Consider the following 12,765-nt stretch of genomic DNA (forward strand, 5'->3'; position numbering starts at 1 on the left):
AATTCCAGGGGATAAAGACCTTAGCAAAATTATTTTTTCTTCTCCTGCACTGATTACAAAACTTCTGTGTGCCTAGGCCCACACTCAACGTTATTCAGGCATTGTTCTATTGTATTCTGAGAACAAATTCATAAGGTACATACTCCAATTAACTGCTTTTCGGGGTCAGGAAAAGCGGTGTTGGAAAAAGTCAATTAACTTGCCTGGGGTTACACGGCCTGTAGGGGGTTCGAACCCACATCTCCTATTTCTTAACGCTGCTTCAGGGGTCAGCAAGTCACAATCCCTGAGCACTGTCTGGTTTTGTAAATAAAGTTTTATTGAAACACAGCTGTGCACTTTATTTACGCACTGTGAATTGACTACTTTTGGCCAACAAAGGCGGAGCTCAAACAAGCTTTGTTGAGCTTTGAGCTCAACAAAGGCGGAGCTCAAAGGCTGTAGGGCCACACAGCCAAAAACATTTATGATTTGTCTCTTCACAGGAAAAAAAAACAAAACGAGCTTTTTGTCGGTGCCGGGCTGGTGTTCAGTCTCAGATAAAAATGCGAGCCTTCTTCCCTTCAAATCCAGGTTCTCCACTCAACTGCGACTTCCAGCAGGCGCTGTGTGCGCTCCTTCACCTCCTGAGGAAGGGAGACTCTGGCCGGTTCTGCTAAGTTCTCATGCAACACCCTCCGGAGAACAAAATCCCATTATCTGATGGGCCGGCATTCCCTTGCTGGTTTACCTACTAACTCTTGTAAAGGAATTCTATCATTTCCTTGACAGATTATTCTTCTTGAGAATCACAGGGAAGTTTCCTCTGGAGATTTCACTGTGGAATTCGCATTGTTCAAGTAGATCTCATTACCCTGTGAAGCCCTGCCCCTCACCAGAAGTTCCTCTCTTCCCCTTTTATTTACTGAATGTCCATGCTTGGAAATGGTGATACCCCACCCCCACCTTCCAGGGGTTTCTACAGCATGGCTTTCAGACCCTGAGCTCTTTTCCCTTTTCCCATAAGTCAGTCACTTCTTAATTATGTTTTGCCATTCAGTCTTTGAATGGTATCCAATCGGTTTGCATTCTGGGATGATTAAAATACAATGAGTACCATGGGACTGACTGAGAGGAAGTACGTCTGATCCACTCATGCTCAAATAGCAAGTAGAAGTTGAACCCAATCAACTATATTCTCCACTTTCTGAAGGCCTCTTCCAGTTACAGAATTTTCTAGAAGTGTTATTGCTAGCTTGAACTAGCTCTGTTATTCAACACCTTAAGACGCCTGACTTTTAAATGTAAACGCTTACACCAAGTACGGCTGGGACAACCTTTCTGCAAAGAAATTTCACCATGTACGTCAAAGCTGACTTTTAAGTGTGTACCCCTTTGATTCAATCTCCTCGCCTCTAGAATGAACCCCAAGCCTTAGAATCTAATGGAATAATCAGACATGTGGATGTAAGGCTATCCATCATGGTATTTTTTTTTAAATAACAGGAAAAAATGGGGGGGAAAATCTATTTTAATAGAAAGGAATGGCTAGGGACACCTGGGTGGCTCAGTCGGTTAAGTGTGTGCCTTCTGCTCAGGTCATGATCCCGGGGTCCTGGGATCAAGCCCCACAACTGGTTCCTTGTTCGGTGGGGAGCCTGCTTTTCCTTCTCCCTCTGCCTGCCGCTCCCCTCGGATAAATAAATAAATCTTAAAAAAAAAAATAAAAAAGAAAGAAATAGCTAAAAAAAATGTTTACCTCTTTCTCAAAAATGTATTTCAGGCATAATACTCATGTGTTTGAAGAATTTTTGATAGTATCGCAAACTGTTTATGAAGCAGTTTTAAGTAAAAAGCTATATAGTGAAAAATACCACATTTTTAAAACACATATATCTGCTCGTGCGTATATATTTTATAAATGCAAAGTAAACACTAATTTTTTTATTGTTTTGTTTATTGCTCTATGCCCAGAACCTGGACCAAGGTTTCTCAGTCATGGCCCTATTGACATTTGGGCTTGGGGCATTCTCTGTTGTGGGGTCCTCCACTAGGGAGGACTTCTCCTCAAAAGATGCCATGATGCCCCTCCCCCCACCCACTCCCCAGTTATGACCGAAATATCTCCAGTTACTGCCAAATGTCCCTTGGGTGACAAAATCACCTCTAACTGAGAACCATTAGCCGGGAGCATCTAATAGGTGTTTGATAATATTCTTGAATAATTCAATAAATTAGAAAAGATCCATGGAAGGGCACCTGGATGGCTCGGTTGGTTAAACTTTTAACTCTTGATTTCGGCTCAGGTCGTGATCTTGAGGTCTTGAGGTCCAGCTCTGGGTCAGGCTTTGAACTCGGTGCGGGAAACTTCTGGTTTCTCTCTCCCTTTCTCTCTGCTCCATCTCCCTTCCCATGCGTGTTTTCTCTCTCGCGCTCTAAAATAAATAAATTAATTTTTTTTAAAAAAAGGGTACATGGAAATTTCAGTAGTTATCTTTTATAAACATGATTATTTTTAGTACTTGACTGTGTTTTTCCAAATTTTCTACTATACCATGTGCAGGTCTCATTCATAATCCCTCACCTGCAATTTCAGAATCCACAAGGCTTACTTGATGGTAAATCTGGACTCCTCTGGGTGTATGGGAGGCTCTTAATGATCTCAGATGTTGAGAATTTTCATGGAACTCTCTGAAGTATTAAATGGTTAATTTTATATTCAGTATAAATAAAACACTTCTAAAATCTGAAAAAAAAAAAATCTGGCTTGCAAAACGCATCTGGCCCTTAAGCTTTGAGACATTAAGATTTCGAGCCTGGGTTACTTTTACAATCAGCAAACAAACAGAAACATATGAAAATGATCACAACACCCTCTACTCAACAGAATGAAATGAATTAAGGAGGTATTCTTACCTAAACCCTCATCCAAAAAATTCTCTCCACAAAGTAAATGATGGAGAAAAAAGAAGTTATGTGTAGTTGTAGTAATCTTATTTTACAGATGAGGAAACAGATTCTCAGAAGATTTTATACCAAAGGTCCCAGGGCTGGAGCACGCTGGCCATGGACGTTGGTCCCAGGTCTGCGTGGCTGAGCCCATCTGAGCATCACACATGACAGCTTTCTTGTTTCTGGACTCATGGCCCAGCTCCTGGCATAGAGCGGGCATCGATGACGCTTCCAAGATGTCAGTTAGGGGACTGAATGAATCAGCACCTTGCGGAAATGAGGTTAATTTCATAGAAGGTGACAGTCATCTGAATTCCATCTCAAAGAGGAAATAAAGCAAGGTGTGGCTTGGCAGGGGCTAGATAAGACCTGGGGCCGATTGGGCAGTGTTCAGTTGCAGTGGGGAAACCGTCATAGGTGATGACATAAACCGCCACGCCATCTGTCCGATGCCTTTATCGGTTGTGCAGACGCGGGCTCCGCAGCCAGACCCGTTGGGTTCCAATCCAGCTTCACCACTTACCAGTTCCAAGCTAATCAAAGGTTCTGTGCCTCAACATTCTCATTTGTAAAATGGGAACCGTAATAAGACCTCCATCACAAGTCAGCTATGAAGAGGAGATGAATTAACACAGAAAGAGTGTTTGGAGGGAGTCTGGTCCGTGCTAAGTGCCAAGTAAATACCCTCCCCTCCTGTCCCCCAGTGCATCTTCTTAAGCATTTGCTATTTTGATTGTTCCCCGCCCCATGGATGGAGGCTAGCCCACAGAGTTGTGCACAGTTTTGTGCCCCAGTCAAGGGTTTGGACTCAGATGGGCTCCGGCTCACAGTCCTGCTCTTCCAGGCAGGGGACGGGTAACTGGGCAAAGTCACTTCCTCTCTCTCTGTGACTTGGTTTCCTCATAGATACAACCTCAATAACAATACATCATTATGGGAACTTCGTGGGAATTAAATGAGATTCTGTATACCCTGCTGGGCTCAGGCATTTCTCAATCATGCTGACTTTTTGTATGAGCAGCCCATCTCAATGGTCAGAAACGGCAAAGCTGAGAGCTTAGGCATCAAGCATCCAAACCTGCAGAATCCTCCATTTCTTCCATGAGAATGACATCTCCCAAAGTATTTGATGCCAACCACAGGAAGGATACAGAATAGCAGGAAGAGGTGTATGGACAAATCATGTATTACTTTTAATAGTCAATGTATCCATTCTTAGTTTCTTTCTATCCCTGGCCAGCAAATCAGTTTTCCATGAACACAGTGACACAAAGTTTCCATTTTATATAAACGTGGTGAAGTATAAGTAGTGGATTGCTTTAAAGAAAAACACGAAGGGAATACTAGACCAGCCAGGGCCAGATGTGGCGCAAAAGGCAAAGTTCATATGTGGACAGCTCTGTGGGACACGTGCTAGGCTAGACCACATCTGGTGACTGAACTAGCCCTGCAGGACGCCGAGGGCCTCTTCCAGGGCTGCAGGCAGTGATGGGATGAGTGATTCACCCTTGCGCTCTTTATTGCCCTGCCTTTCTCCGAGTACACGCTGACCTCGTCCTTCATGGATTTCCTAATCATGAATTAGAACCATGTTATCTACTGTCTCAGGCTCCAGTTTGGAATCCTTCCTAATTTCCCACTTTATATCATTAACTGGTGTGTGTGTGTGGTGTGTGTGTGTGTGAGAGAGAGAGAGAGAGAGAGAGAGAGAGAGAGAGAGAGATCCTTGTGAACAAAGGTCATACTTTCCCCACTGGTACCACCTGCTTCAGTAATGGACTCGCAGGAGTGGCTCAGTCATGAGAGTTTACCTTGTGTGGTGTGCATCCCTGATTGATGGATGCTCCCAATAGCTTGGTATGGTAGATATAATTCCATGTCGATTTTTACCAATGGGAAAGGTTTATAGAGGTAACAAGGGCCCACGCAGAAGCAGCTAAAACTACAAGTTGAACCCAGATAGCCTAAATGTCAAGCCTAGATCTTCACTATTACACCAGATTGCATCCACTTTAAAAGATGCCATGGATGGATGGAAGGATGGAAGGAAGGAAGGAAGGAAGGAAGAAGGAAGGAAGGAAGGAAGGAAGGAAAGAACAGGAGAGGCATAAAGAGGCAACAAGACCATCTTTGAGCTACTTATAAAAGTTCCGTGGTTGGGGTTCTCTTATGGGCTGAGCTTTGGACAGATGTTCTCTTTAATCCTCATATTATTTATACTGCCCAGGTCTGCTTCCCCATCTATAAAGGGGATAAGGATATCAGTCTACTCCTTCAGAGTGCTAGAAGGATCAAGTGAGACCGTGTGTCCCCTGTGCCTGCTTTCTGGCATTTTCTCCATGTGTGGACCACATGTGGTCAGCATCATCATCCATAGACCTTGTAAATCTCAGAACCAAACTATCAGTCCAGGTCCATTTTACAAGGTGAGGAGGTTGTGAGTTACTGTTGGGCTGGGACATCGGGGAGAGGCGATGGCAGCACAGTGGCTCCCTTGAGGCAGTTGCTCTCCTAACCAGAGAGCCTGGGCATCGGTGACCCGGAACGCCAAGGGGCATTGAGAGTAAGGAACTAAGCTTGTTCTCAGCTGATTTTAAAGAGGGAGATGATCCTGGGTTATCCAGGTGGGCTCTATGTCGTGGTAAGGGTCCTTCGAAGGGGGAGAGAGGTCAGGAGAGCAGGCGGGGGGTGGGGGTTGGTCGTGACTGTAGAGAAAGACACAAGGAGCTCCAAGGGCAGTAAGATGGGGAAGAGGGCCTCGAGCCAAAGAAGGAGGGCAGCCTCTGAACTGGAAAAGCCCAGCAATGGATTCTCCCCTGGAACCTCCAGAAGGAACGCAGCCCCACCGACACCTTGGTTTTGGCCCGTTGGGGCCTGGGTTGGACACCTGACCTCCAGCACTGGAAGGTAAGTTGTTACTGTTTAAGACACTCATTTGGAGATAATGTGCCATACCGCAGCCTCGGAAACTCCCAGAGCAAGCACATTCTGACCCTGGCCTCGGAATCAAAGGAATTCAAGGGTCTTAACTTGCCTCGTGGAGACAGCTTTCCCTCACTTGCCCTCTAGAGAATAAAACTAGAGACACCTCTGCCTCTGCTTCTCCACCTCCCCCTCTTGTGGGGACCCCTGTGCTCACTCCATGGGTCTACACAGCATGCTGGAGGGAGCAGGCTTCCGGCCGGTCAGACAGACCAGTGGCAGATCCGAGGCCCCAGGGGCTTCCACGGAGAGCAGGTGGAAGCCGTTCCCCGCTGAGTGGACGGTGCTGTCATTTTGTGCAGCCGGGAAATGGCTTTCTGGACTCCAAGCTTCAGGGCTCAGAGGAGGAATGATTGCTGTTACTTCCTTCAGGGGAGAGCTCTGGTTAAAACAGGAAATGAGTCGTCGGGGCATCTCTAACTCACAGACATCAGGGCACCGTGGTTTCTCCTGTTCCTTTGCAAATCGGACTGGGCTCTGGGAGGGCAGGCGAGGCTGACTCCCAGCACCCAGCACCCGGGCATCTACAAAGGGGTCTCTTCCCACTTTTCTTCTGTTCCTCTCTCATTATTTAAATGGCAGCATCATCTACATACAATACAATGATCTTAAGCGTTTAGTTCTGAGTTTTGGCAATGAGAGGCACCCCAAAACAAATTAGGGAATAGTTTCATTTTTCCAAAAGTTCCCCTGCCTTGTTCTAGGCAATACCAAGCATCCCCCTCCATCCTGCCCATGAGGCAAGTCCTGATCTGCTTCCAGTCTTGATAGATTAGATTGATTTTTTTTTTTTTTTCCCCCTAAAGTTTCATCTAAATGGCCCCAGACAGCATGTGCTCGTTTGGGTCTGCTTTCTTCCACTTTGTGTAACTCTGAGATCCATCCACATTGGGTCTATCCGTCGTTCATTTCATTTTATTACTGAATAGTATTCCATCATATGGATTTACCTAATTTTAAAAAATCTTTTTTGTTGTTAATGCCCTTTGGGTTGTTTCCAGTTTGTGGCTGTTATGAATAAAGGCGCTGTATACATTCATGTGTAAGTCTTTGTATGGACTTTTGTTTTCCTTCCTCCTGGGGAATACCTAAAGTAGAATTCTCCCCTTCGGGAATTACAGAACTGAACCACAGTAAAGTCTGGGGTTGCTCCACCAGTACCGACTCTTTCTTCTTTTTTTTTTTTTTGTCTCTTCTCAGGTGTGTGAAATTGTTTTTGTTGGTTTTAAATTGAATTTCCCTGTTGACTAATGATGTCAAACACCTTTTCATGTACTCATTGGCCGTTTTTACATCTTTTGTGAACTGAGTCTTTTGCCCATTAAAAAAAAGAAAAAGTGTGTGTTTATGGGGGGGCGTTGTATTTTTTAAAGAGATTTTATTTATTTGTTAGAGAGAGAGAGCCCTCACAAGCAGGGGGAGTGGGAGAGGGAGAAGCAGGCTCTCCGCCGAGCAAGGAGCCCAATGTGGAACTCAATCTCGGGACCCTGGGATCCTGACCTGAACTGAAAGCAGACACTTAACCGACTGAGCCACCCAGGCATCCCTGTGTTTATATTTTTATTATTTGAGGGGTTCTTTGTGTATTCTGCCTACTTCTTTATCACATATATGGATGGCAATTTTTTTTTCCCCAATCTGTGGCTTGTCCATTTTCATAGCGGTATCTTTGGATGAGCAGAACTGTAAAATGTTAATATTGTCCAGTTTTCTCATTTTATGCTTAGTACTTTTTGGGTCCTAAGAAACCTTTGTCTAAGCTGAGTTTACAAAAATATCCTTCCAGGTTTTCTAGAAGATTCCCAGCTCCAGCTTTTACATTCAGTTCTCTGTTCCATCTCAAATTTATTTTTGTGTCTGGAGTCGGTGTGCAAGAATGGACCACGTGTTGTAGACCATATAGACCACGTTCATGGCCAGTGTTGTAGAGAGAGTAGGGTGAGTGTTCTTACGCTCAGGCTCTAAGTTCAGGAGTCGGCAAATCTTTTCTTTACATAGAAACAGGCCAGGTAGTGAATATTTTCAGCTTTACAGAACACAGAGCTCCTGATGCAACTTCTTAACTTTGCCTTTATGGTGCAAAAGCAACCACAGACGATATGTAGACACCAAGGCTGGGCGCCAATGGCGGCATTCACTCACAGTGAAGCCTGAATTTCATATGATTTCCACATTTCACGGGACAGTATTCTTCTGATTTCTTAAACCAGTTAAAAAATGTAACAAATCATTTTTAGCTTTTGGGCCATACAAAAACAGACAGCAGCCGGATCTGACCTACAGCCTCAAGCCAGAGTTTGCCAAGTCCTTGGCCACTCAGCAAGGCAAGCGTTCAACAAACAGAAGGACACACTGTGATAACAGCATGAAAGTAAAGATCCGCGTTCTGTGGGAGAGTGAGTGAGAGGCAGTGGATAATCTACTTTGGATGGGATTAAAAGGAATTATAGCTAAACCACAATGAAATACCACTTCACACCCATTAGGATGGCTATTATTAAAAAAAAAAAAAAGAAGAAGAAGAAGAAGAAGAATAGAAAAGAAAGAAAAGGAAACAAGTGTTCGTGAAGATGTTGAGAAATTGAAATGTGTGTCCACTGCTATTGGAATGTAAAATGGTGTAGCCTCTTGTGGAAAACGGTAGAAAGTTAAATATAGGATTAACATATGACTCAGCAGTTCCCGTTCTAGGCATCGGCCCAAGGGATTGAAAGCCGGGACTCAGATGCAGGTACATGAATGCCAGCAGCAGCACTACTCACAAGAGCCCGGAGAGGGACACAAACCAAATGTCCATCAGCAGATGACTATCCACACACTGGAATAGTATTCAGGCATAAAAAGGAGAAAGAATGAAACCGATTCACGCTACTACCTGGACAAACCCTGAAAACATTATGCTAAGTGAAATAGGCCAAATACAAAAGGACAAATATTGTACGATTCCACTTATATGAAGGACCCAGAATGGGCAAACTTCTAGAGACAGCGTAGTAGAAATTACCAGACACTCAGAGGAGGAAGGAATGGGCAGTTATTTAATGGGTACAGGTGCTTGAGACGACCAAGTTTTGGAAACAGCTGATAGTTCCAATGCACAACATTGGAAATATACTGAATGCCACTGAATCGTATGCTCAATAATTGTTAAAATGGTAAAATTTTATGTTATATATATTTTACCAAAATAAAAATATATTTTTAAAAACTTAAAAAGGAATTTTAATGAAAGGTCTTACTATGAGTCTGCCAGACATCACATACTAATTCGTTTAATCCTTATGGCACTGTGAGGTAGGGTCTGGTATTAGCATCATACCCATTTTATAGATGAGAAAACTGAGACACTAAGAGTTTTGACAGCTTGCCCCAAATCACCTCGCTAGCGAATTACAGAACCAGGATTCGAACCCCAGTGGTCTGGCTGTAGGGTCTGTACTTTGAATTACCACCCTACACATGCCTCAAAGACCAGTGGTTCTCAGCCTCTATTGAGCACTGGAGTTTCCTGGGGAGCACGTTTGAACCCCCAGGTCCAGGCAGCATTGGAACCTCTGAGGGTTGGACAAGGCATCAGTAGCCATAAGAGTTACCCAGCTGCTTCCACCAGGCAGCCAATGTTGAGAAGAACTGCTTCAAAGGGCAGGCTTCTCTTCGGAGATGACATTGCAGCCAGTATGAGCAGGAGTCAGCGGAGGGTGGGGAGGGGCAGAAGGAACATTTCAGCCCATAGATTTTACCGGTTACATATTTTTATTGAACCACATTGGTCTTTTTCCTCTATAAGGACAGTGGCAATGCATCCTAATAGAATAGCAGCTCATATTTGTGCAACCATGAGACTCAGCGCTTCTCCTATGTCACCTCTGTTCATGTTCATGATAATCGTAGGAAATAAATCCCATCATCCCTTTTTCAAAGACGGGGCAAAAGGAAGGCCCAAGGCCTTATAAGAGTCAGTCACTCACCCAAGGCCACACTAAGAGTCAGTAAGCAGGGCTAAGCGGCAGTGTGGGGGTGCCCAGATCCATGTCTTCCAAGCTTGGTGCTCCAAGCTCCTTCATAGGGAAGATTTCCAAGGGGTTCCCAGACAGAAACAGTGGGAAAGGACGTGTCCTACCCACTTGTGGTTGGTCTGGTTTCGTTTTCTGCACAAATCCACCTGGGGCCAGTCCCCTCTCTCATCCCCACCCCTTCCTAGATGCAGACCCTTGGCGCTCCTTCCAACACCTCCATCACCTGGAGAGAGCTCCGAGAAAGAAGCTTGGCAATGCCTCTGCAGAATCTCCCACTGCGGTGGACAGGAAGCCTGCAGCCAGGAGCATCGTGTTGGAGAAATGCAATGTTCTATCTGCTAGAATCCAACAAGGGGATTTACAGCTCCCTCGTCTAGAGAGAAGGTGTGTGTGTGTGTGTGTGTGTGTGTGTGTGTGTCTAGGTCTGGATTCTGTGGAGTATGGCCACCACCAAGAGTAGATCCGAATGGGAAGAGGGAGTGCCACAGGGGAACACAATACAGAGGAGTCCCAAGACGTTTCCCCGACTCTAGAAAGCCCAAGACCACATTTTGCTGATTCATCACTCCGACTCTAAAACAGAGTCTGGCAGATGGGGTCACTGCCTGTCAAAATTTGTGGAGCAAATGAATACATGCAGAGCGGTCAGAGATGACTCCTTGTAGGAGCAGCCTTTGAACCAAGATCCCTGGCTGAACTTGATGAAGAGAGGACGGAAGGGATGTTCCGAGAGGAAAGAAGAGAAAAATACAAGTTTCAAGTTCAAATTAAGCTTTTCTATTATTCTTTGTCACCCGTAACTGATGAGGAAACTGAGATTCAGAAAAGTTTCATTATTTTGACAATTATCGTGCAGCTAGAAAGTACCAGAACTTGGATTTGAACTTGGGCCTCCAGACTTCTCTCCCAGGGGCCCTTCTACTGCACATGAGCAAACAGACAGAGCTCTGTACCTCACTGCTGCACAAGAACCCTAACCATCACTGCCAATGACAAAAGTCACAATAAGAACGGCAGTAGGTAACATTTATTAGGAGCCTACTATATGCAAAAGGCAAGTCTGTATGTTCGAAATGCATTATAGCAAGGGATCTGTACCAAAAAACCTGTGCAATGGAATCTATGATCATCCTTGTTTTATAGTTGCAGAAACAAGGTCCAGAGGCATGACGAGCCTCAGTTTCCACAGCTGCTAAGAGGCAGAGTAGAAGTTCGACCTCAGGAGTGTTGGACTCCACCGTCAGGCCACTGTTTCCCTGGCCTGGCAGTCAGCTTGTTCCTGGCATCAGGCAACTGGCCTTTGGCTGTCACCAAGTCGATGATAATAGTAATTATGACCTCTTAGGGGCTTGTAACATTTCTATTTTAAGAGAACTTGCACAGTCTTTTGACAAAATGTTCTGTTTTTCCAAACCAGGTGGGTGTTTTAATAGGATGTTTCCACGAGGGGGGCACTCAACTCCCGAAACCCCTGGCCTTTCTCTGCCTTTTAAGTCTCCACTCCAGGGGAGGCCGAGTGATTTCTCTGGCAGGAGAATTGGAGAAGAAGAGGGCTGTCCTCTGCTCCTGTGTCCTTATGGAGGAGGGCGTTGTCCTTGAAGCTCACGTTCTCCAGCCCTAAAACTGGAGGGACCCATTCATCCTGGGGTCAGTATTGGGAAGCCTCTGGCCTAGAGTTAGCAGGACCTATTAACCACAGAAGGTGACTTTTTGGTTCCCATCTGTGCTATCGACTATATCCTCCCCAATCATATGTTGAAACCCAGTCCCAATTTTGTTGTATTAGGAGGTGAGGACTTTGGGAAGGCATGACGGTCCCAAAGATGGACTCCCCATGAATGGAATTAATGTCCTTACGAAAGACACCCAGAGGGACGCCTGGGTGATTCGGTTGGTTGAGCATCTGCCTTTGGCTCTGGCCGTGATCCCACGGTCGTGGGATCGAGTCCTGCATGGGGATCCCTGCTCCGTGAAGAACGAGCTTCTCGCTCTGCCCCTCCCCCTGCGCACATGTGCACGTGCTCTCTTCTCTCCCTCAAGAGATAAATAAATAAAATCTTTAAAAAGAAAAGAGAAGAAAAGAAAAAAGAGACCCAGAGACCTCCCTTGCCCTCCTGTCAGGTGAGGACACTCTGAGAAGTCAGCCAGCTGGGAGGGACCCTCTCCAGACAGGGCAGGCACCTGGCCTCCCACGGCCCGTCTCCAGAACCAAGAGAAGGAAATTTCCGTGGTGTATAAGCCACCCAGTCTATGGGATTTTTGCTACAGCAGCCGCAATGGACTAAGACAGCTTGCTTATCCATTTGTCTTATTTCTCAGTTGGTTAAGAACTCCGACAGGGAAGATGTCATCTTTGGGACCCCCTCAAAGAGCCCAACACAGGGGGGCTTCTTTGAGTGAGGTATAATGTCTGGTTTATAAGGGGGAGTCATAATTCAGCACTGGGCACGTGTTTTCTCTTTTCCATTGATGTGTGCCATGTTTACTTGCTAAGCACCTACTCTGTGCCTGGCCCTTGGCCATGTACCCAGCACTTGGCCATGTACCCTTTAAGTAAGGATGAGCCATTGAAGGTGGGAGCAAAAGGCCACGGCAAAGGGACTTCTCACTTCCAGCCTTTTCCCAGGAGACTGAACAAGAAGAAGGTAGAGGAAGTGTCAGTGGTTTCTCAAGAGCCTGACATCCCTTTTCCATTCCTTCCGTTGGAACATCCTTGTTTTCCTTTGGGGGATCGGCTGCTTTATGGTGAGCCACGGCAACGGAACTGTCCGTCAGGCACCCTGCCCTCCCCTGGCCAAGAGAGAGTCCATGGTCAAGATTCATCATCAAAGTCTAG

The sequence above is a fragment of the Mustela putorius genome, unplaced genomic scaffold (genome assembly GCF_011764305.1).
Source record: "Mustela putorius furo isolate JIRA1106 unplaced genomic scaffold, ASM1176430v1.1 tig00000592_pilon_pilon_pilon, whole genome shotgun sequence".
Lineage (NCBI taxonomy): Eukaryota > Metazoa > Chordata > Mammalia > Carnivora > Mustelidae > Mustela > Mustela putorius.